General features: G+C 36.3%; 1 protein-coding gene across 1 annotated transcript in view; it reads left to right on the top strand.

Annotated features, from left to right (window-relative positions):
- Positions 1 to 23,945, top strand: part of ARID2 (AT-rich interaction domain 2) — a 103,399-nt gene that overhangs the window by 32,475 nt on the left and 46,979 nt on the right. The gene's annotated exons all lie outside the window — the stretch shown is intronic.

Below are 23,945 nucleotides of genomic sequence, written 5' to 3'. Positions count from 1 at the left end.
CCAAGCGAGATTTAGAGTAAAGGTTGTTAAAAGTTTTCTAACATAAATGGTGGGTAATCATGTTGCTGTAGGGAATTGGTAAAATCTCCATCGATGGCATTTTTGAAACAGTTTAGACTAAGGTTTTCCAGGAAGGGATCCATTCAGATTGGTACATGCAAGTTATACTGGGATGATGGAAGAGGTAGCCTTTTGAAAGTTATTTCTGGCCCTGGCTAGATATGGCTCACATCCCAGCCTTTCTAAAACTCTGTAGGTATCAATGATTAAATAGGGATATGGATTCACTGGAAGAAGCCTTTCACCTCCCTCCCCCCTAGTCTATGGAATATTTCCATATTTCACAGAAAATCATTAGCAGATACTTCAGTCTCTATAGTATGTATGTTGATTTCTATTTTTTTAAATAATTTTTTCCTTGTTAGAATGTTCTGTGATTTCTCAATCAAGATAACTGCAAGTAATAGATATTTTTATGTGATAGCTCTATCTGATTAAAGTACAATACTTTACAATGAAAGGTGAGACAGTATTAATTATTCATAATAAGGTATATTTCACAATTGGTTTTATGTGCTTAGGAAAAAAGAAAGATTATTCATTGTACTGAATTCAGATCAGTATTGTGAGAACCACCAGTTGCATTTAACATAACTGTTAATGTGATAATCGAACTTGCAGTATGAATGTGAAGTGGAAGGCTGCATGGGAGACATTGAGCTGATGCAAGAGAGGACTACTTCTTACCATCTTCGTAGTATTTGAATATCACATGGCTGTTTATACTGGAAACTTACCAAAGGAGATGCTTCAAATGTTAGAGTTGCCATTCCAGTGCAGTTCTGAGAGTTAATATGGTTTGTAGCATACAATGGTATTCACCACTTTTAATTCTGTTTCACTGCCATTAATGCAACTTTTTATGGTTCTAAATTTCCTATGTCTCGTTTGACATGTCAGCAGGATTTTTAAGTGATCTCACGAGTAAGATCAGTGATACTTGAATTGAACGGGAGGTTTTGCTATTACTGTCGCAGATAGTGATCCATGGCTGCACTGGTAAATCTGAAAGGTTCAAGGATAGACAAGGCTTAGAAGAGCTTTTCATAATTAGTAATCAAGAAGTCGGAAGTGCAAATGTGCTGAATTTGGGAATACTGTTTGGAAAATGAGGAACCAGTTCCTTTTTGAAAGTTAGTGTAATCTTCAGAACAAATTTATAAATGTTTGATAATAACTTAAATTCAACAGTAAATATTTTTTTAAAAAAATGCCAAACGTGGTTGCAAGACAAATGGTACCATTCAAGTGTGCTATTTAGCATGTAAAAATACGACTGTTAAACTGAAACAGTGTCATCTTGCACATGATGATCTCGATCTACTCTTCCCATTATTGCCAGCTGGCAGTGCAAAATATGGAGTGGGGTGTGTGTGTGTGTATAAACTGTTATCTTAGAAAAGATACTTTTTTTTAATTTAGGACAGCCTGAAGTTAAATGAATTCTAGCCTCCCGCTCTATGAATGTTCTGTTCTGCCACACTGTGTCATAGTAGCTCATTTGTGTGTTCAGCTCATCCCGCTTGTCTGTTCCATCAGTCATAAATGCATTTCTTTTGTTAACACTATATACAGCATCAGTAAAATACTAGTCCAAGCAGATAGTGCAATTGTTTGCCTGTTTTCATATGTAATGTGTGGATGTGGGTATCTAAGTGTTAATTCGTAGGTGTTTTTAGTAGAATTTTATTAGTTTTATGAAGAATGGTATCATGTGATTTAATTTCCAAGAGCTTTGGAACCTGTTTACTAAGTTCAGCCATGTTTGATAGAAAGAAAGAACTTCTTTCTAAATTTCCAGTAACTGGTTTGATAATTAGCAGATACATAAAGAAAAGAGACCTTAGAATTGTTGGCAGTGAGGGAGGGTTAAGGACACCTTGGATCGTATGCATTTTAGGTGGAATGGCTTTCAGCAGCGCACACACACCACTTGGCACATTTTTGTGAACCAGTTGTAGCACATGCTGCCCCTTGCCCGGCTGGTTGGAGAGGTAGGTCTGTGTGAGCTGTGAGTACTCTGCAGATCTGTAGTGGGCCCAGAAGGGAGAAAGCAGTGAGTAGTAAGTGGGGAATTGAGAGTTGAGGACAGGTTAGAGTCTGTTAACTCTAGCGGTAAGAATTTTTGGGCCAAAGGGAGAAGTAAACATGTTAAGGGAATATGAGGAATATAAAGTATAATCCATAATTCGTTATCTGCACTCCTCACAGAATGATTTTAAGACCATATGTTTTCTGTTGTGTCTCCCCTTGGTATGCTACTTGGTTTTGTTTTGTTGTTGGTTGGTTGGTTGGTTTGGTTGGGAGTTTTGGTGTTTACTAACCTGCTAGGGTTAAGGAACAGAATTACAGAAAATTCTCTCTCCTGCTCTTGGTGTCACAGGATGCGGATATGGAAATGTATATAGTTACATAAAACTACTTCTAAATATTTGACTTAGTATTTTGAAATGTCGTGAGTAATTGGCACATGAAACCAAAGAACTGAAGTAAGAGATACTTGAAGGGCTTTTCGTGTAGCAACTAATTTCTTCCTACAAAACCTAAATTTTAAACAAAAACTTAAACCCCACTGCTTTAGCAAGTAGATAAGACGGCAAGTTAACAAGTCTTCCACCAGGGTGCAGTCTTTTCTAAGGATTTCTAACACCTTCAGCTAAGTATCTGCATTTTGCATGTAAATATTATTTTGCTGCTGGAGATATTACACGCACTGAATTGACTTTATTTTTCAATATGCACTTGGCAATCAAATTGTGTTACCTCATCGTGTTTAACACCTGAGACAAAATTAGATGAGATTAGTTTAATGATAATGTAATGTACAATCATCAGAGTCCAACTAGAAAAAATGTTTAATCTGTCTCACTTTTTTAAAATTCTCTAGAATGAAATACCTTCCTCCACCCTTTCTCATTCAGTAAATAAATTCACTGTTGCCTTGTGTCATTAGCTAGACTCAGGCAACAGTACTGAAGGAGTTAACTTTTTCCAAATGAGTTAATAGGGTGTTAACATCAAAGCCTAATTGTGAGTATTTAAATTCTTTACACATCTGAACGACCAGCCAAAATACAGCCGCCCAGCTGACACTGATATTTAAGTAAGTACTTTTAACTGTGAGTATGAGTTGCAAGTCATAGGACGAAACCTGATCCGTTTGCCATATCTGCAATGAAAACACTTTAAGCTGTTATGTTTGTCTTGTTTAGATATGTATTAAGCAAATGTTGCTTTTATTATTGTCACTCTAATTCTGTTCCTTGGGATTTTGTAGTCATGCTGTGCGCTATTCAGTGTAATAGGAAAATTATCATAATTTTACTTGCTTATAGAGATTGTTGGCAACAACTGCAGTAGCCAAAGACCATTTGATCAATGGATATTGATCACTAGATATTTTGTTATGTATTTGTTGTATAGATATTTGTATTGTGACTTGTTAAGAGAAAGATATAAATCATTTGTGCACAAGTCAGACTGGCTATATCCCAGAATGCTTAAATTTTCTTCTGAGACAAAACCAGTGTATTGTCAAGGGTATTTTTGTGGTTTAGTGTCACATCTTCTACTGCAAATGTGTTGTGCTTTTGGCTACTGGATATTACTGTTCATATAAAGAAGTGTTATAATTTCTAATTTTGACTTCATAGCGCTGTTTGCAGCACTTAGAATTGGATTCTTTGAAATAATGCTTGCACCCATCATATCGTATCACTAAGGGTTTTCAGTACTGCTTGAAAACCAATAACAAACTTATTGACATTGGGGTGATGAGAGGGAACAGAAGAATTTCTTAGGTGAATCATCTTTCATGTTTAATTTGAAGATCTTCATTAGGTAATTGAAAGTAAAATAACATTTTTACCCAGGTAGGAGTTGTACGAGCCAGCTCAAGTAATCTAAGGGATTACTGGTGATGAAAGAATGGGCTCCTTCTTTCTGTCTGTAGCTGTGAACTCCCACTACTTATTTTTTCAATGGCTTTGGCATTTTTTTACACTACTCCCCCCCCCCCCCGAGATTTGATGAACTTTAAAAAAAGCTAGTCCAAGATGTAAAGAAAAGTTTGTCAGAGTTTTCAGTGTGTGGGGTTGATTGGAGAATAGTTGTCATGCCAGAGCCTTTACAAAGTAGTATAGCAGTAGTAGCATGGTATAGCACCACTAAGAGTAAGGGTGAAAGATGGCAATGGTCTGTTAGGTTGGACAGTCTGGGAAGTGTAACTTACTGTAACATGAACTACTCCTCTGGGGCAGCATAACGTGATGTAACTTCTGGCTCTTAGTCACAGTCTCCTTTGTGCCAGCTTCAGTGCCCTCCTGACCCCAAACTCAGCTCCTTCAGTCACTATACTGCAGAGAAATCTCTCTATATGCACGTTCACATGTAATTCTGCCAGTGTATACACACCTATGCACTTTCCAAAATGTTTTCTGCCACCTTGGTGTGTGGAAAGAGCTTGACACCGGGGTCAGATGGATACCAGAGGGAGCAGTAATGCTTTGCCAGGGGAAAGTATCAGTATAGCAGCTGCAGTTATATGTACTTCTTTTGCTATCAACTACATTCTTTGGTCTTAGTAAGGAAAAAAGAAAAGTGTGGGGGGGGGAAGTGTTTTTGTGATATGGATTTCTGCACACAGGGTTTTTATTTATGCTTGAACTCCAAAGATGATCAGGACTATTTTTTAACATTGAACAGCTAATTAAGGAAATGTTTACTTGGTGATTGTTTAATCAAATAAATTGACCATGTTTGTAATGAACTGTTTGTTAGAAACTATGGTTGTGAGTGTTTGGGATTTTTGTAAGTGTAGTAGATGACAAGCTTTAACAACTACTGATGCCTTAAATACCTTTTCACTAATGAGAATACATGATTTTGCTGCATTTCTGGCTATCAGTAATAAATGAGCCAAGGTAACACTGTATTGAAGATAAAACAGTGTTTCGTTGTTTGGCTTTTTGTTTTTTAAAGACAAGTTAGTAAGTTCAGTTACAGCTTTATTTTAACTCTGTCTACTAATTCGTGTGACAGCTGTAGATTCCTAGGCTCTGTTAGGTTTTTTGTTGTGGTTTGGCTTTCATTAATGAAACCAATCTATATAAGGGATATATCTTAAAATAGTGAGACATTAGAAAACCTGATTAAAGGTTTCCATGTCATTAAAGGAAGGTCTGAGGTCTAAATCCTTTACTTGAATCCAAATAAAGTATTTTTAGAGCTGTTTAAAGATGAGACATAGCTAAATTGACTTCTTTTCAAGTAATATTTAAATTTCTGCCATCTTTCAGTTGTGTGTTTGCTGGCTGTATTGTATTAAAACAGTTTTAAGTGATCCTTCCAAGGCCCCATGAAGCAAGGGTCAATGGGACTAAATATATGGTCATAAATTACTTTTTTAAACAGCATCCACTCAGTGTATCTATTATTGTGGCTATGGCAATTAAAAAGAAAAATAAAGCAGTTAAAAAAAAACCAACTCACTACCCCTCAGTGATAACAAAAGCCATTGTAAGCATGTGTCACACTAAAGTTATTGACAAAGTTATGGGTTAAATCTAGATTGGATCCTAATCGTGCTTTTATAAACTGGATGACTCGCCTTCCTACTCCTCTCTCTTGCCTGTGCCATAGTCCAGTGTGAATTACTCTGTAGGTTGCTGATGCAACCCATTGTATAGGTTTTGCAGGCACATTAAGATGGAAAATATAAGCACATGCCTTGCCCCCCGCCTGAATTTGTTGATACAGAAGAGATCTGTGCCAAATTAGCTCATACTTTGCCTTCACATCTGTGTAGTTTAATTACTGTGTGGGCAGCCTGGCTGATTGAATGGAGGTGGTGACTACAGCAGGAGTACAGACATCCCTGCAGGGTGTGGCACCTCCTGTTTGGAAAAACCTCTGGCTCAAGGAAGGAACTTTGTAAGAAACTGTACGGCTGTATCAATTGTTTCCTGACTCCATAGGGTGAATCTGTAGTAGAAATTGTCGGTGATGGAGCTGGAGAAGGCAAGCTGGCCGCACTCTCTCTGCAGTTGATATATCTTGAGGGAATTTTATGTTTGTTCATATAATTTTCAAAGTTATAAAAAGTAGCCTACAAGGTCACATAACAAATGTATGGTGTAACGTGTAACCTACATAAACCCAAACTGCGTTACTTGCATAGTGTTCGAATGAGTATTGGTAAGGCCTGTTCTGAGCTGATTTTGGAGGCTGTTGGTTCTGGCAGCCACACAGTAATAGACAGAAATCATCTGGCTGAAGCTGTTACTGTTATTAGGTATTATGTTACATTTACCCTACTTTGCAAATGGTGATGTCAAATGTGCATATAAATAAGCTCTTGAGCAATCTAACTATTTTCAGGTGAAATTGTCTCTGCTTCCTTGTATACACGTCTGAGAGCATCAGTGATTCATGAGCTGATTCAGGGGTGCATCAGATGCTTTCAGTTGGGAACAGCCGCATTTATCAGCAGGGAGGCGCAGGTGGTTGGGTGGTGATGGCTTCAGTTGTCTGATTTTTATCTGTAGCTGCATGTCTGTCAGCACCTTATGTTATTTGCTCAGTTTAAAGCTAAAACTCAGGTCAATATCTGAGAAATATACCTTCCTGTATTTAGGTCAATGTGCCTAACATTGTAGCACAACTTGATGCCTGCTAAACATCACAGTTTAAAACTCTAATTTATGAAAGGGCCAGTCTGGTTGTAGTGTAGGCAAATCTGAAATTGTTGGGTTTCTAACATGGGAAAGTTACAGTTATGGTATGGATAGTTTTTATTTTTCCACTGATTTCTAGGAATAGTGACCTGGCAGTAAAAAGAAGTTAGACGCTTTGGAGAAATGTGGATGATACTGAAATTACATCTTCAATTTACCTTCCTGGTAGGGACTGCATTCTGTGGCATGCTTGTAATTAAAACTTTTTACAGAATGCAAGTTGTTCCTTATCTTTTTGTTCTTGAAAAGGCTAATTAGCTAGCCAAAGTCCCTTGTTACTACATTAGTTGCAGGCTGTTAGTCACAGCCTTTTTTTTGATCCTACCCAGTGTGAGGTCAAACAAATTTGAAGCACTCTTGTAGTTGCATTTAACTGTATGTTACAATAGCATACTGTATTTTATATCTCTTACATATTTATTCTTTTTACATATTTACATATTACATATTCTTTTTGTTTCCTTTAACATGTTTTTTTCTCACAAAATTTAAGTTGTTTCACTGATACCTTCATAAAATAGCAACTGAAATCTGCCTTTCTGATGTTCACCGTTTGGTTTTTGTTTTTTAATGGATATCAGTATTTCATAATATTACATCATTTTGATGTATACGTGGCTAAAAATAAAATAACTGCAGTTTTAGGCTTCTTTATGTACTGTTTCAGACTGCTCATGCTCTCATCCCATAGGCAGCAACAGTGCAGGGATGACGTAATCACTGCTATAACAGGGGTTTTTGTTGCATCATGAAATTGCTGAAGTTGATTTTAATCACTTCCTAATTTCAGTCAGTAGTTGCAAACGTGAAATGAAGTAATATCTTTTCATCATGTTTACTCTTCAGACTTTTCAGTTATTTTACTTAAAAATACATCTCAAGGGTAATTGAAATCATAGACAGGAGGCTGAAGGAAGGTTTCCAGAAATCCTTTTGCCCTCCCACGTGCCTTTTCTGGGGTAGAAAGAAGTATAGAAGGAATACCCTGACAGATGTTTTGTTGCTCTCTAGTAATTATTTTAAACAACTAAGAAATTTCTTAGCTTAAACATGTTCTCTGTGTAAATTCTTATGATGTCATGTGGCAGGGGGAATTCAGGACTGGGCAGAAATGCTGGGAAGGATGAACAACTGCTTATAAGAATACTGTTCCTGAAAAGGTACTTGTAAAGCTATATACTGCTGATATTACAAAATTTCATAGTCTAGAAGGACATGATGTTTGATAAAAGCTGCTTGGAATCATTGTGAACTTCAGTTTTTGCCATCAGTTTGTTTAGTAGCTTTCCAAACTTGTAAAGATTTAGAGCCTCGTTTTGATGAGATGTTTTGATTGTGTAGATTTATGTCCAATAAGCTGCTTGAGTTGAGCAGTATGTAGCTCTTTTAGGCCCTATGTACATCACTTTATATCAGTGTCCTCTTTTATACAGATGTCACTTAAAAACAAAATCATGTATGAGAAGTCAGCTGGCCCATAGCAAAGTGTGGTTTTAATATGACTGCTGTTTTACTTTTTAGTTTTTCTTTACCCTCTCTTCACAGTTTTTATAGTGAAATGGAACTAGTTCTTAATGTTTAGAGAGCAGTCATTAACAGGGCTGGGGAAGGAAACCAGGAATGTGGTGTTCACCTTCACCTGACAATTTTATTATGCCATTATAGTAACTTTAAGCAGCCAAGAAGGAAATGAGCAGGCTTTTTCTCTAGGCTCCTCTCTGTCATCTGTTACAATTTGTAATCTTCCATTGTTTTGCATGAAAGTGAATGTCGTTTCACTTTCTCCTTTGTCTCTTCTTAATCAGCACCATGCTAAAAGTTCTCTCTGTGCTCTCTGACAGGGTCAGCTGCTGCGGGCACACTGTAGCCAAACCGCAGCTTTCCCTGCCACTGTGTGTGCTGCCAGTAGCCTTCTTCCCAAGGCCGGCCTTCTCCTATGCTCTTTGGTTGGCATGTGATTTGCTATAATTTGTTAATTTATTTTCTGACTTTAGGAAATCTAATTTTGATTTTTTTTCCTGATGTTCTTTCTCCCTTGTTATAAGTCTAGTGCATTAGAGTATAGAGTTCTCCCAGTCTTTGTTTTACTTCCTAAATCAGGATCCTCCTTCCACAGTATCTCACTGCTTTTTGCAGTTTTAAATCCCTTTCTTCAATTTCTTTTTCCTCTTTTCAAATTCTTTTTGTGTTCTTCTATAGCATGACAAAATACTGGTGAAATTATGTTGATAAGATGTAACTTTATACATGCAGTTCTAAAGGTACTTTTATTTAATTTTTAAAAGCAATCTCTTCCCAGTAGTAGCCACAGCATGTTGTTTGTAGATCATCCACGTGTGGTAAAAACTCTCTGCTCCAACGTGTAGCTAGTTCCTTGTCTATCTTGCATAAGTTCCTTGTAGTTCATCTGGTATGCCCCTGCTCCCAGGAGCTTAAAACTTTAAAATATATTTAATAATACATTCCATATCTTTCCCAAAGGAAGCTACCCAGAATAAATGTTCAGAGTATTTGGTGCATGAATTAGAGCCTTTGGTTGGTTTAAAAAAAAAAAACCAGCAAAACCAAACCAAACAAACCTCCAAAAACTACCAAACAAACTGAGTTGCATATTTGGTGGTGAAGACAGAGGGCAGCTTGCACAAGTGATGAGAGAACTGGATATGGGCTCTATTCCATATTCATATTGGTCAAGCTTAATGCAGCACAGCTTGTGTAAGACGTGGTTTTGAGACTGTGAAGAAAAACGACTGTTAAACTGCTTTGGGATCTGACATCAGCAGTTCAGTCTGCCCTGACTGACCCTTGTCCCTCATCAGCTGGCAGGTACTGCTCCCTCTACAGCCCACTAACTTGAGGAATCTTTTGTAAATATGTTGATGATAGTACAACATCAGCCAGTTTATTTCAAGTGTTAGATAACCTCTTAAAATGGTATTTAACACTTTAAAACTTCACTGCTCTCAGATGTTTGTTGTAGACTTTGGCTGGACTCAGAACTGTTGTGGCAGAAGTGGATGAGTAGTTTATTGGGAGCATTTCCTGTTCTTCTGCAGGCAGTGTCAGCAGAGTTAGTTTAGAGTGATTGAAGTAACCTGACTGATTTTTTCCCTGAAGCAGAAATGGATTTACTTGGCAGAGGTTTGAGTAGGCTCATTTCCAGGAAAGGTTAGTGCCTTCTGCAATTGCTCCAATAGTTTCTGTACCAATTGTATTCCTGAATCTGGCTTTTTTTTTTTTTTCCAGTGGGAAGGATAGAGTATATCAGCATAGTTCTCTGAGCAGCTAGGTGGTGCAATAACCACACTTCTACTTTTTTTTTTTTTTTTTTTATGGTAGAGACAATGTTTTATTTTAGAAAATATTGAAGGCATTTCTTATTTACTAGAAAATTTGCTAACTTCTATTCAAGTTTTCGATCAAACTGTATTTGGATAGAAATTAGAATTTCTGGATTAAATAAAAAGTACCTTAAATATACTGGATATATTAAAAAGTTTTATCTAAACGTGTTCTGGCTTAAAAATTAATTTGTTAAGTTAGATAAGTATGAAGTGTAGTTGATGAAGTTATGGATTGTTTCTCATTGTCAGAGTATTTATTTTCAAAGGAATTAAATGATGCAGAGAGATGCTAAGTAACATGTACTTGTTTGGGGCCATACAGACCTTTGAAGATCTGAAAATCTGACCGCATCTCTTTCTTTTTTTTTCTACATAATTATAAAAGGAAAACCAAGTTTTAATTTTCTTAATTTGGTTACATTAAAAACTAAAACACCTGTATTGATGTGATCACAATTCCTCTACATTTTCACTTTGAAGTATTGTATTTTTACCCACACAGACACTGTCTTTAACCCTTGGAACAGAAGGGAAACTAAATCAGTTCCTTCAGAACTTGATTTTTATTACAGGAATTAAAAATGTAACTCACATTTTGTATTCCTGAGTCTTCAAACAGACAGAACTATAAAATTTTTTCACATGTAAGTTTTCTGAATTTCAGGGGCTAGAAATGAGGAAGACCTGAGCTGATCTGAGTGTAAGCGTTCATATCATTCTGAAAATGACAAGAACAGTGGCCACGCTGTACTGCAGCTGCTTAAAGTATCTACTACTGTGGGATCTTCTACTGAAGCTCTTTTTCAAAGAGAGAAAAATAAATGAAAAATGGGGTGGGTTAAGTGGAATTGAATGTTACTTAATAGAAGGGAATATGTGAAGAGAGAGGTTCTTAGAAGGGGGGAGAAAAGAACATAGGAGGAAAAGCAGTTTTAGCCCCCATAATTTCTTCTGTTGCTGGACAGGTTTAAAGCTTCTCATAGTAGTAGACAGAGACTTTAAAAGGTTGAATATTTAAGAGGTGTCTTAGTAAGTTTTCTTGAAAAGAATCACAAAGGACTTCCATTTTTATTCAGTTTGAATTCTAGTAGTAGTGCCATCATCACAGTGAGCTATGATCACCTTAAGATAGTTCTCAAAGAAGGTGTTGCATGTGGTTTGTTCCTTCTGTCATGGTCTTCCCAGGGGGTTGGATGTTATAAAAAGCACTTAGTGCTTTTTATGCTACTTAAGGATTTACTCTTTTCTTCAGCTGTTGCAAATCATGGCTGCTACATGTGAACAGAAAATACTGAAGATTTATTTTTAATTTTTTGTTTGAAATTTATTTCTGAGAAGGTTTGCTCTTTTGTAGAAGTGAACTCTGTGTCGTGTTAGAAGATTTCACTGGCTTGAAGAAGAATAAGAATCTTAAAATGTGTTCAGAGCTTATGTGACACTGAGGTAGCCTGGTGTCACAATACTGAGTACTTAAAGAAACAGACCAGCACCATATGCTGGTCTTAGCTGGAAACTTAGGAAATGTGTATTTTTCTGTGGAAGTATGCTGTTGTAAATCAGTAGCTAGGTTTTCAAAAACCTGGTTGTTTTAACCAGATATTATACAAGAAGCCAAATGAAAGGGTGAAGAAAGTGTAAGTAACAAATCCAGTCATTATGTGCTGGAATAATACAGAATCATAGAATGGTTTGAGTTTGAAGATAAACAGTTTGTGGCACGCACACACACACACACACACACATACACACATACACACACACCCCCACCCTGCCCCCTTGCCATGATCAGGGACATATTTCACTAGATCAAGTTGCTCAAAGCCCTGTCCAACCTGATGACAGCCTTTAGAACTATTCAGAATTTATGCATGGTATAGAAGGCCCTGAGGTAAGAAAGAAAACATCTGGATGATTATCTAGGAAAATGTTTATTTACTTTCTTATGGATTGCTTAATACAATACAATACGGTGAGACTTTGTTACTTTCCATAATGAACTTTTTTCAGTCTTAGAAGTCCCTATTGTTTGCCTCTCGAAGAGGTACACAGTATGTTAATTGCAGAGCACTTGTCTTCCCACAAATTCTTTCCATTCAAAATAACTGGCAATACAATAAGCTTTACTGGGTTTATGCAGGATTTGAAAAGGCTGGTCAGTGCACAGTAGAGGATCAGGTTTTATCTCCTCTAAACCACAGACCACAAACAGGGACTGTATACACTCCAGACATTTTATGATACTTAATACTTGAATATTGTTGATACTGCCGTGGGTTTTGTAACCTTTCTATAGAAGAATATAATTTCTCTTCCAGGTATGCTCAACACATTTTTAGTATCTGTATGTCAGATACTATGTAAGCTTAGAGTTTGAATAGTTTTATTATGTATTTCACAACAGCATTCTCACTGAGTAATTTGTTAGATAAAAGTAGAGTTGCTGGTTTATTTTTTTCCTTCTAATATTCAAAAATTCTCTTCCTTTTGCCTCTAAAGCAATTTGCAGTGATTATCTTCAATGCCTGAGACGGGTATTTCCCAACAGGAAATCTGATCTTTGGGCTTTATCTGTATTCATCATGCCTGTTTGTTCTCTTTCTTCTATCTTTGTATATGTTCTGATGGCTTTACATTACAGTTATAAAAAGAAAAAAGAAAATGCTTCATGATTATTATGTTTCTGGTAATTTTAAAATCCCTTCCGACAGAGTGACACTTCATCTGTTGTTCCGCTTTTCCTCATGGTTTATCAGAATTAGTGTTAAGACAGAGGCCATCTGTGTAGCATTCAGTGTTTCTCTGGTTATATCTATATGAGTGAATTAAGTGTGCCTGAGGCTAATTGACACAACATGGGTCATGTCCATATTCCTAGCCCCAAAACAGGGTAACTATATCCAAATTTACTTCTGGGAATGGTCCTCTTACAAAGGATAGCTTCTGAACGGTGCCTTTAAATTGCCTGAAAGAATGCAAATTGGCCTGGACAGAAGTTGTTTTGGGTGCTTTTCTAACAGTTCAGTGGTACAGGCAGTTCATTTCCATGCACAGGAAGGCTTACAGCTCTGTTGATTTTACTGGTATAGATGTGTAGCCTTTACAACTCTAGACAGCTAAATCAATATGTTACCTCTTTATCATCGTCTCTAAATTTGTACTTAGCTCCATTCTCTGAATGCACCGGCATGCTTTAAGCTATATAACTGCATATTGTTAGGTGATGAAAAAAATGTAAAGTTAGTCATTATTATTTTAGTTTCAGTCTGAATAGGTTTGTGTTTATTTAAAGCATACAGATATTTTTGAGTGCTTTTATGAAGATCAGATTGCATTCCTTCTTGCAAACTGATTTCTGGTAACATTTCGAGATAAAGAAAGTACTTGCTCCCAAGGCAGCTTTTTCCTCTCCACTTAAAGCTTCAAGAATTAATGTTCCTAGTGTGCAGAATCCCAGCAGGATTCTCTTAATCAGATTTTTTTTATTCCATTGTTACTTTTTTCATTAATATTTGATCCATCTGGTAAAGTGTTCAAGAATTAATTAATTTTCATGGTTTTGTTTGATTTACTGCATAAATAAGGACGTTTAAACTAGTACATTTACTTTAGTTATGTGGTCAGAGTGTGGAATACAGACTAGCAGATTATAAACAGATTTAATTGCTGGAAAAGACTGATTCCTAAGACGAAGGCAGAAAAGCACAGTTGTTAAAATTGCGCAGAAAGTAATGATGAAATTACAGATAGTTACATGAGGTGAAAAAATGGCATGGCAATATATTTTTAATGAAGACTTGCAGATTCAGTAAATTTAAGAAACTTCTAAAAGCATTAGAAATCAGTAAATTCTGTTTTTTTATTATGTGTTTTATGGTTTTTTTCTGGGAACTGTTGAAGAAGACTGAAAGAAGTATTGTGAAAATGTTTACCATGGTGACTAGAGCAATTGCCAAAATATAGAAAAGCCATTCCTAGGCTGCTCTTTTCATGAGAATTAAATCTACAATTACTGTTCTCTTGTATAATACCCTTCTAGTTACCAGTCTTGCTATGTGAACCTATGGGCCCTTCTTGTCACAGTACTACCAGAATGTAGCAAAGAGTATGGATTAATAAATAGACCAGGGAGAAAAGACCATTTTCCAATAATTAAGATAGTACTTTGACTGTGTATAGTCTGGACTTTCAAGTCTCGTTCTAGAAACAGCTGACATGTTTTGTGTTAAGACTGTTTGAATAACATCCATAAGCAACATTTCTGTTGGTATAGTTATAATGAAATACACAAATATGAGGTGCTACAAATTTTTAATATTTTAAGTTCCAAGAGCATTTTTCTCTTACTACTGCAGTCTAAAAAATGTGTCATGTTCCTAAATTTCACAAACACACAAGATAAGTATTTGCAGTTGAAAAGAAGTACGTAAGTCTTTGCAGATGAAACAGATTCCAGTTTAGCAATGTGTAAGTGTGCAATTGTATGTGATGTGCAGCCATTCACATGTTCTGCTATTTGCTAGATTATGCCTTTATAGGATAAATTTATTCTACATAGCCAAGGCAAGGTAAGTGACTATTACCATCTGTGATAGTGTAGAGATCTGTGTTATTTATAATGGTTTGAGAGAAACTCAAAGAACTGGGAGTTATTGGTGGGATAAATCCTTTTCAGGGCATTATTGTTGTGTAAATAACTTTTTTGTGTAGTGGTTAGCAGGCAGAAAATTTAAGAATTTGCTTCTTGCATGCAAAACCCCCCTGTCAAGTTTCTCTGAAAACTGTAATGAAGTCTCTGAAAGTTCAAAAGAAAACCGTTCTTGTGCAAAAAATATCAGCCCTCTCTATCTACATTTGATAGTGGAACTGTGAACTAAAAAAAATAGGGAATCACTTCCTTAAATTTATGTACTAGAAGGCCACTTTGCATCCTGAGTTTGGGGAAAAAAAACTAAGACTGAATTGCCATAAAAAACTTCGATGAGAACAGCTCTTCATTCTGTGCTCTGTTAGAATGTCGTGATGTTCTAACAAGCGTTGTTTCTTCCTCCACTTTCTTCTGTGCTACCTGAACACAAAAAAAAAGGGGGCAAAAATCTTTATCTGATTTAAATTTCAGAATAGTTAAATAGTAGACAAGAGATGTGATGGGCAAATGGAGCTATACTTGTTTATAATGCGTATAGTTAATGAAATGTTTGTAGGTTACATAGCTTTATATAGTCAGCCGGTTTAACAGCTACTCATGTTTACCTTTCTGAAAGTTACACAACTTTGTATGCAATGTACATTAAATGTGTACCTGTGTATTTGCGTTAAAATGTCTTTGTATTTGTAGTTGCTTGTCTCAGGAAATACTTCTGGAACACTTGGTTGTTTATCTGTGGTGTTCAAAGACTATAATATGTTTCATGTGCTTTTGCTTTTTTCTAATCTTGTGAGTAACTAATAGATTTTTAGCTTTGATATTTGACAAAAGGTGAGCCACTATTTTTTAATGGAAGTCCCAGCTTTAAAATGTGCTTGAAATTACCATTGTGTAGGAATGGTATCTTTGCATTCTGTGGTTTTTTTGAAGTAAATATGTATTTTATATATATATATATACATATTTAAAAATATTTCCATGTTAAATACACTTAGATAAATACTGTCAAAACATCACCTAGTCCTAGGTTATGTTTGTGAAAGAATGCACATAAACAAATGATTTTTATTTTAGTATTTACCTGTCTTGGTCACCTAAATAGTGTTCACTGAATGCAACTTTTTGTATTCTGTGCAGACTCTGTTTTACAAGACTGTGTATAACTAATGCTATGTCAGAAGCTGTATTTAGTTAAAAGTGTTACTATTACTGTATCACAATATGTCTTACTGTGCAGAGACATTCATTTGTATTGCTACCAGCTTTGCAGTGGATACAGAAATACTTAAAATTGTTGTAGAGGCTTTCATAAGGTGGTGGTATTTGGGGTTTTGGTGGCAGTCTGAAATAAAATGTCTGGTGTGGGTGGTAGTATGTTGTTGTGACTTGCTATAGACAAACCACACAATGCTTAGTTATAATTTCCTACACGTGCCTACAGGGGTTCCTAACTTGTGGTACTGTTTGCATTAGTGCTTCTTTACCATTCAGATACTCGTGTTCAGGCATTGTAGGGAAATCTAGGTGGTACTGCAGATTATTTCTTAATATAGAGTAACTTTGGGTTTTTTCAAGAATTTGTGAGAATGTTACGGAGAAAGTAGCAAATATGGAGTGTTCTGATGTTTTGCTTGAAGAGAGGAAGTCAGACTGCAGTTACACTTCAGACTTGATGTCATCCTAAATGGCAGCAGAATGACTGTATTAGTAAGAGGAATGCATCTGGGAATTGCCTTTGTTGCAAAGTTAATTCCCAGATTTATTCTGGAGAATTAGTACTGGTAATAATGGTATAGCTCAGATATTCGTGGATGTGAAGCCCATTTGGTCTGATGAAACAGCTACTGAAGCAATAAGAGGTAATGCTGGTTTTGGCAAGTAGTGAGAAGGCAGTAGAGGAGTTAGTCCTGTAATGTAACTGTGAATCCACAGCTGTGGATCACAAGTGGATTCAGTTTAAATGAAATTTAAAAAATAAATGAATACAAGCTTATATAGCAGTTTATTTATCCTGAATCTGTTGGAGTTCCTTGTAGTACAGTTTCTTCAGAGGCTGATGTCATCAGCATCAACCCCAGCCACCTCAGTCTTTTGAAGTTGTACTCCAGCATAAGCACTTTAGTTGGCTGGCATATGTCTTTTATTATTTCCTTTCTAAGCTGGAGCATCATTAGTATGAAAGCATAAAATATTATCTTCATTTCTTTCCTCTTGGTGTTCCTATATATATTAAGAAAGTATTCTCAGTGACCTTACAGTGATTTTGCGTCTCTTTCTTCTTGTAATGTCTAACAAAGTGAAACTCGTAGGATTGCAGATACTCATAAATTTTAGACTTCTTCTGAAAATAAATAATTTATCTTACCTTAACAAAGATTCAGAATTTAATGAAGGCATGTATTTGATTTTTCCCTGTTTGCAAAGGCTTTTTGGGTAGGATAAGAATTTTTTTACTGAATTTCAAGCAAACTGCAAATTGGACCATCTATCATGTAGCCTCACATAATCTGTGTTACAAAATTTTAACCCATTTAAATTCCAGTGAGTGCAATTGTAGCTTGTATGTGGATATGTTAAAAGGGCTTGGACTGAGTTTACTCTGCACAGGGCCTTCTGAGTTTGCTCACAATTTTCCTAAAGTGTGACAGAATGTTGTCAGGGTGGAGGCTGGATGGTGGAATCCCTGGTCTGGTGTATATGGTCTGATGGGCCTGCATGGGAGCTGATTCCAAGCAGGCCAACTCAGGCTGGCAAGACAGTACTCTGGGTGCACGTCGTGGAACACTCGGCCAGGTGCTTGAAAAGCACAACTGTGGGAGTTTCGTACTGATCTGGCTCGCTGGCCAAGTACAGCATTGAGAGTCTTGATTTGGCAGCCTGTCCTATTAGGTGGTCACAATAAAGCAGAAATCAAACAAATAATGCTGAGTGTCACATGTGGAGTGTTTCATTGGAAGCCTTATGTGAGATAGGCAGTTTCTGAGTTAGACAAGGTGAATATGGAAACCACAAACATTGTTTTTGAAGGATTCAGCTGCAAATATCAGTTCTGACAATTGTATGTAACTGTTGTACTGGAATTTGTGGTGCCCTCAGGGCCAGGGGGAAAAAAAGCCCTGAAAAGATTGCTGATGACACTGGGAAAACCCTCAAGTAGTGAAATCAAGTTTGAGGCAGTTTGTTGGTGTACGCTAAAAGTTTGAGCAGAACCTTGGAGTGGATTGTTGTATTGGTATTTCCAGAAACTATTTAGGATAACTCTTGGGACAGGGTTTTAATAAGTTAACATCTATGAGATGAGTAAAGAAGTTGGACGTTGCTTGGGGAAGCTGCAGGTGCAGCTTCGTGAAGTTCTAAGCAGGAGTTTCATTGCAGAGTGTGGCACCAGTCTCCACTGTGTACACCAGCAGCAACAGCAGAGTCAAGTATAAGTGCTTTGGCCCTGCTGAGAAACAGCCTTCTCTGGGATTGAAATACTGCCTGCTCTTATGCTTCATAAATGGATCAGATTTTCAAGTAACTGTACCAGGCATAGATTCAGATATAGGACTGTAATGGATTGTCTGATAAAGATGTTATCTTTTAAAAAGGTTGCAGCTTTCGATTGGCATCACAAGTTCCTGAGTTGTCATGAGTTCCTTAGTCCTTGAGATCGGGGAAAGAGTCAGGTTGAATTAGGGGCAAAGAAGGGGCCATATGCAACGATTCTCACTTAAGGTGGCACAAACTGGAATATTCAATAGTGTGAAATCCTTATTACAATAGGGATTTTGTCTCATGACTATCTAGAATGTTAATAGGATTGCAAAGAGGGAGAGGGAATGCAAGGGAATGAGCAGGAAGAGCCTATCTGTCTCGCATTGTAGCAGGTGTTCAGGCTAACAGAACTGGTGCAAGGTCATGTTGTCAGTCCCTACTGGTAATGCTGCCAGAAAGACAGTTTCAAGAAAGGTGAGGTGGAGAGCTGTGGTAGAAATGGCACCTGCTTGTTTTTCAGCTGAATACAAAGATGAGGGAACCGATAGCTGGACTGTGATGGTTGCACCGTTTTGCACCGTTTTGCCAGGCACTGGCTTAGTACATATTTGTTAAGTTTATGGTGTCCTGGTATAGGGAGCCAAAATACCCAAATGAGCCAGATGTTTTATACTGTTACATAAAACAGTTTGTGGTATACTCTAAGCCCATTCAGGGCTACTGTTGATAGTAATTTTACATGCCCCTAGATGTACTTAGTGTAGACTTCATTTTATTAGCATTTTTTCCCAAATGTCTGAAAACAAGCCTGGAAATAACTTGGCTGTCTTGCTACTTAAGTAAGTATTTTTCATGGGCAAAAATATTATTCATCTTCATAGAACTTTCTCACAGACTTGAATGGAACAAAGTGACTTATTGAAGTTCTGTCAGAGGAACAGAATGGGTAATATGTTAATTTGATTTTCAAAGGTATATGATCTTTTGATTTCCAAATCGAGAGATCCTTAAAGTAACCAAGTTTTCAGAAAGCATTGAAATCACTTTCCCTTGAAAAAGAGCCAGCTTGCACATGTCTGTCTGTGGTTACCTGTATATTTTCCAATTTTGCAATACTTTGCATATAATTTAATTCTAGCTATTAACCAGATTTGTGTGAGTTTCGTTAGTTTTGGGGAGTCGTGGTAGTGATGTTTCTGTTTGGGGGGTGTGTGGGTTTTTTTAATTTATTTATTGTTCCATTTATTTATTTATTTTGTTTATTTTAAGTTAAGTCTCTTGGATCAGAGGCGTAATCCAAGTTGAAAGGCCAGGAGTGGCTGTAAATTGCTACTGAGTTTCATTCATTTCAGTTTCTTGAATATTTTGCATCTTGTGTGCACTGGATAACACCAGTTCAGGATGACGTGCTAACAGTGTGGAGCACCTTTCTACATGTGCACAGAAGGCAGTTTTCCTCGTTACTCCATTTCCACCAAGGCTTCAGCATAGTACTTAAGTGGACTTTTTTTAAAGACATCTTTGAAACTTCCATATCCCATGTACACAGCTTGCTTCATTAGTAATTTCATTCTGGTTCCTCATTTAGTTAGTTGCTTTAATTCTTTTTTGTGCAGATTAGCTATATCTTTCTCTATTGGGACCTAGTTGTTCAGTTGGCACTGAAATTAAAAGAGAAGATTAGAGGACAGAGATCTGCGTCATTGATGTATACCACCTGTGACTTTGCGAAATTAAGGAAGCATTTTGAATTCCTAAAAACCTTTTTCTGTGTTCAAAGTATATGTTTCTAGCCTGTAACTACAGATCTGAGTTGTTTTGAAACATGAGATTAGCCTTTTGTAACTCATTTTAATGTATGAGCATTTGCACAACTGTTTTTCAGTAATAGAAAAGTCCTATTTGTTATTTTTAAATTTCTTGTATATTTAAAGCAAGACCTGTGTTTATGCTGAACTGTTCTGCTGTTTGCATAGTAGCTGTTTGCCAGACTGGTAAGATCAGAATTTAGTAAAACAAGTAAAGCTCCTGTACAAGCTAATTTGCGACACTCCTTCTCTATGCTAAAATTCCAGGTCATGCATTTTCTCTGTTGGAAACGAAAGGAGGGTTTGGAGGATTGAGGTCTGTAGAGCTATCTGTAAACAGTTGGTACTTATGTAGCATAAGGAATCATACTGAACAGTCTATTATGGTCTGGGTATTATGGTTGAAATTCAGTATTACAGTGCTGCTAAACTCAATGGATTGAGAAATAGTGAAACGTCCTCCGTCTCTAGTAGCAGTATCTTAAAGGTAACAAAGTGTTGTATTAGAGGTGGGGAAGGTATTTCTGTCATTTGATTTTGTTCTGGGGTTGCGTTTTTCTTGGGGTGGAGAAGACAGGGTTTAGCATTTGTAAATTATGCTTTGGGATTATTGAGGGCTTATTTTGTTTTGTTCGTGGGTTTTGTCCTTAGCAAACTTGATAGTTTGGGGTGAGATAGGAAAAGAGGATTGTTGTTTGAAGAAGCGGAACCTCAGTAAGTTGAATAGCAACAAAAAGAGCTCAGAGTTTAGGGAAGTCCTTGTTTAGGCATAGGGAAAAACTAAATCAGCGCTAAAGGTTAATTTGAATCCTAGTTTCCTATGAAATGCTTAATAAGACATTAGTGAGTACTGTGTGACAATTGTCAACACCATTTTAGTTTGCAAATGTTTTTCAGAGCAGAAAAAGGAAAACAGATTTTTGAACTTTTGGATTTTCTGTGTGTGGCAGAACTGTTTTAACACATTTTAATAAAGTAGGTATTAACAGAGGAGTATATCTAGGATATTCATGTTGTTCGGCTCTGCTGGGCCATGGCTTTAATAAAAAGCATAAGGTTAAGTATTTGCATTTTAAAGTACGGAACAGCATGGATTGTTTTATGGTGTATATTGCCTTTTATTTTTTTATTTTAATGCTTAAATAGCTGCTCAGTCTTGGTAGAATGGACAAGTCCAGAATAATTTGCAACCTATGTTTTTGAGTATCATATGTTTCTGTATAGGCATTTTTACTTCATCTTATTAAATGTTTTTATGAAATCTTATGTTCAATAATGAAAGTGTTTTGTGCTGCTTAAGCTTTGAATCAGACCAGTATGAGAAAATTAGCTCTGGCCCTGGCACTTCTGAAGTCCCATTAGACGAGCTACAGCAGTGTAGAAATGGTACATGCACTATCCTCAGCTGTGTACACCTCCTTTTCCCCTGCATCAGCTCTATTCATCTGACCCCATTTCAATTTGAAAAATCACTGCAAAGCTGTTGTAGAATCCTCTTAGTTTGTGAAATGAGCTTTCTGAAGAGTGAGTGACTGGACAGTCAGAAGGAGGGAAGGTCAGGCTGCCTCTAAGGTAGTCCTTTAGATCTTGGCCATAAACACACAAACTGTTAAAATCGATTAGATTACAGATTTGATTAATCTGGTTTAGGACTTTGAAGGCTTATCTTTTCCTTAATGTGTCTTTTCCTCAATTTCAGCAGCTTTTGGGGATCTCATAGGAGTACAAAATGAAGAATGTGTTTGTGCGTGTGTAGGAAAGAATAGCTTCAGGGGTTTAGGTTTCTTTTTTCACTTGGTATTAGAAGTTAGACTAGTTTTGTGAAATCATCATTTCATCATTGGTCACCTCAATTAGTACAAACTCACGTAAACCATGATGACTGTGATGACAGATTCAGTAATTTATTGAACTGTTTGAAAGCCAACAGACAAATGCTGGTAGCAGATAGAAGACGGGACTTTTGCAGTGAGCAGAGTTTAACTGAATATATTTTAGTTGTTCCCATAGTTCATTTTGCACCAGGGTAAATCAGAAGTATTGTGGTCCTACATACTACATCTGTTCATACTACTTACTCACACATATAGTTCAGGATCCTGCACAAGTGTGTTCTCTTTCAAGATTTTAGAGTCTGCTGTTAAATTTATCTTAAAATACTGATCACAAATGCATACAGGTGGGAGTTCAGCCTGGCAGAATACATAAGCCACTGTATTTTTTCAGTTGATAGTCACTACAGTATTTTCTGCACTCAGAAGGATCAGAGTAGGGGAGAGATACTGGCCAGCATGTAGCTGTACATAGTTCAGAACAATGAGCCCTAAATAAATGCTTCTGTCAGTGAAAGAATAAAATATTTTCTAAGTGATTTAAAACCACGGATTTCTAGCTTTCACAATCAGAGATGAATGTTTTGTCCAGGAAACCTTGTTTGTATAGCTGTACTCGAGTGTCTGCACCAGTCCAGATACACTTTAGAGTCATGGGACACATAAGGTTGCATAGTAAATTATTTACCAGGCATACATGTTTTAAATGTAGACTTGAATGTTTGTCTATGCTACTATAGTTTCATACTTTTAAAAATATTTTTATCAGTTATATTCCACAGTGTGTGTATTTCTCTCTTCACTACTTTTAAATTGCTTAATCCCTTACTATATTTAATATTAATCTCCCATGTAGAGTTTGAGCATGGTTCTGAATTGAGCTCTGATATGCTCTCCAGAGTGTGTATGTATAACACATACAGATTTGTATTAAAAACCCTTACTTATTTTGTTGTGGGTTTTTTGTAAGTTATTCTGAAATGTTAAGTTCTCAGATAAATGACAGTATGGAAAATGGAATTTGTCACATCTAATCTTTTTGTGTGTATATGTGATTACCATATCCTGTGATGGATTAATTTATGGAATGCTTAACAGTTAATTGATATTGGAAGGAAATTATTTTTTTTTCTTTTAAATAGAGCTTGAATAGCTGAAAGCAAATAATAAGGTAGAATAAATCTATGGTGGTACTTCTCTGAAAAAAATGGAAGAGGAAATAAATTAATAAAACAGTTACGTAAATACTTAAGTCAGACTCTCTAAATGACCTTTTGAATGCAACGAAAAAATATTTCATTACCAGGGAGGTGTGCTGTTTTATTTTTAATTTTCACCTTTGGAGTAGTGCCTTTGATTATATGCTGAGAATCACCTTTTGCTGTATAGAAGCTACAGATTGTATTTGCTTTTAATTTTTGGATATAAGATGTAAGCTAGAGGAAAGAAGTAGGCTAAAAGGGTAAGGAAATGTAGTGGAAGATCAAAATTAGGGTTTAGATTTTAGGACAGGCTTGACTTTAAATAAATTAAAAACAATTTTACAGGGTTTTACTTTTTCGGCATATTTTAAATTGGAACCTGACTCATGTAAATGAGATTTTTCAGTTTAAAAATAAAACCCAACCATATTTAAGTGTATTTTTTTAAATCCCTAGAAGCAAATGATTATGCAGAGAAGATTTTTGCTGACTGCTTAACTCACTCAAGAGTTTACGTAATAAGAAGGGCACTATGGCAGTGGTTCACATAACAATGACATATGTAGTCCTTTGAATATCCTAAACCTTAGTCAGACATGAATCAGTTGTATTTGCTAACATTTTAAAGGTATGGTTATGTCACTGATGTCTCATTTCATGAAATAATTACTGATTTAATGCACGTGGAACATTCCTCAGAGGTCAGTGGAAATACTGTTTTCTTAAAATCTTTCTGATTCACCATGAGTTAACGACATCAGTGTCTACAGACAAAAATTATGCCAAAAGCTTGTTTTCTCCTCATATATTAAATATTTTTAGCATATACAAAGAGAAAGATAA

Source organism: Manacus candei, unplaced genomic scaffold, assembly GCF_025592945.1.
Source record: "Manacus candei isolate 608988 ecotype Guabito, Panama unplaced genomic scaffold, ASM2559294v1 h1tg000043l, whole genome shotgun sequence".
NCBI classification, from domain to species: domain Eukaryota; kingdom Metazoa; phylum Chordata; class Aves; order Passeriformes; family Pipridae; genus Manacus; species Manacus candei.
Note: the sequence above shows the minus strand (reverse complement) of the source record. Positions and strands in the feature narration are given on the sequence as shown.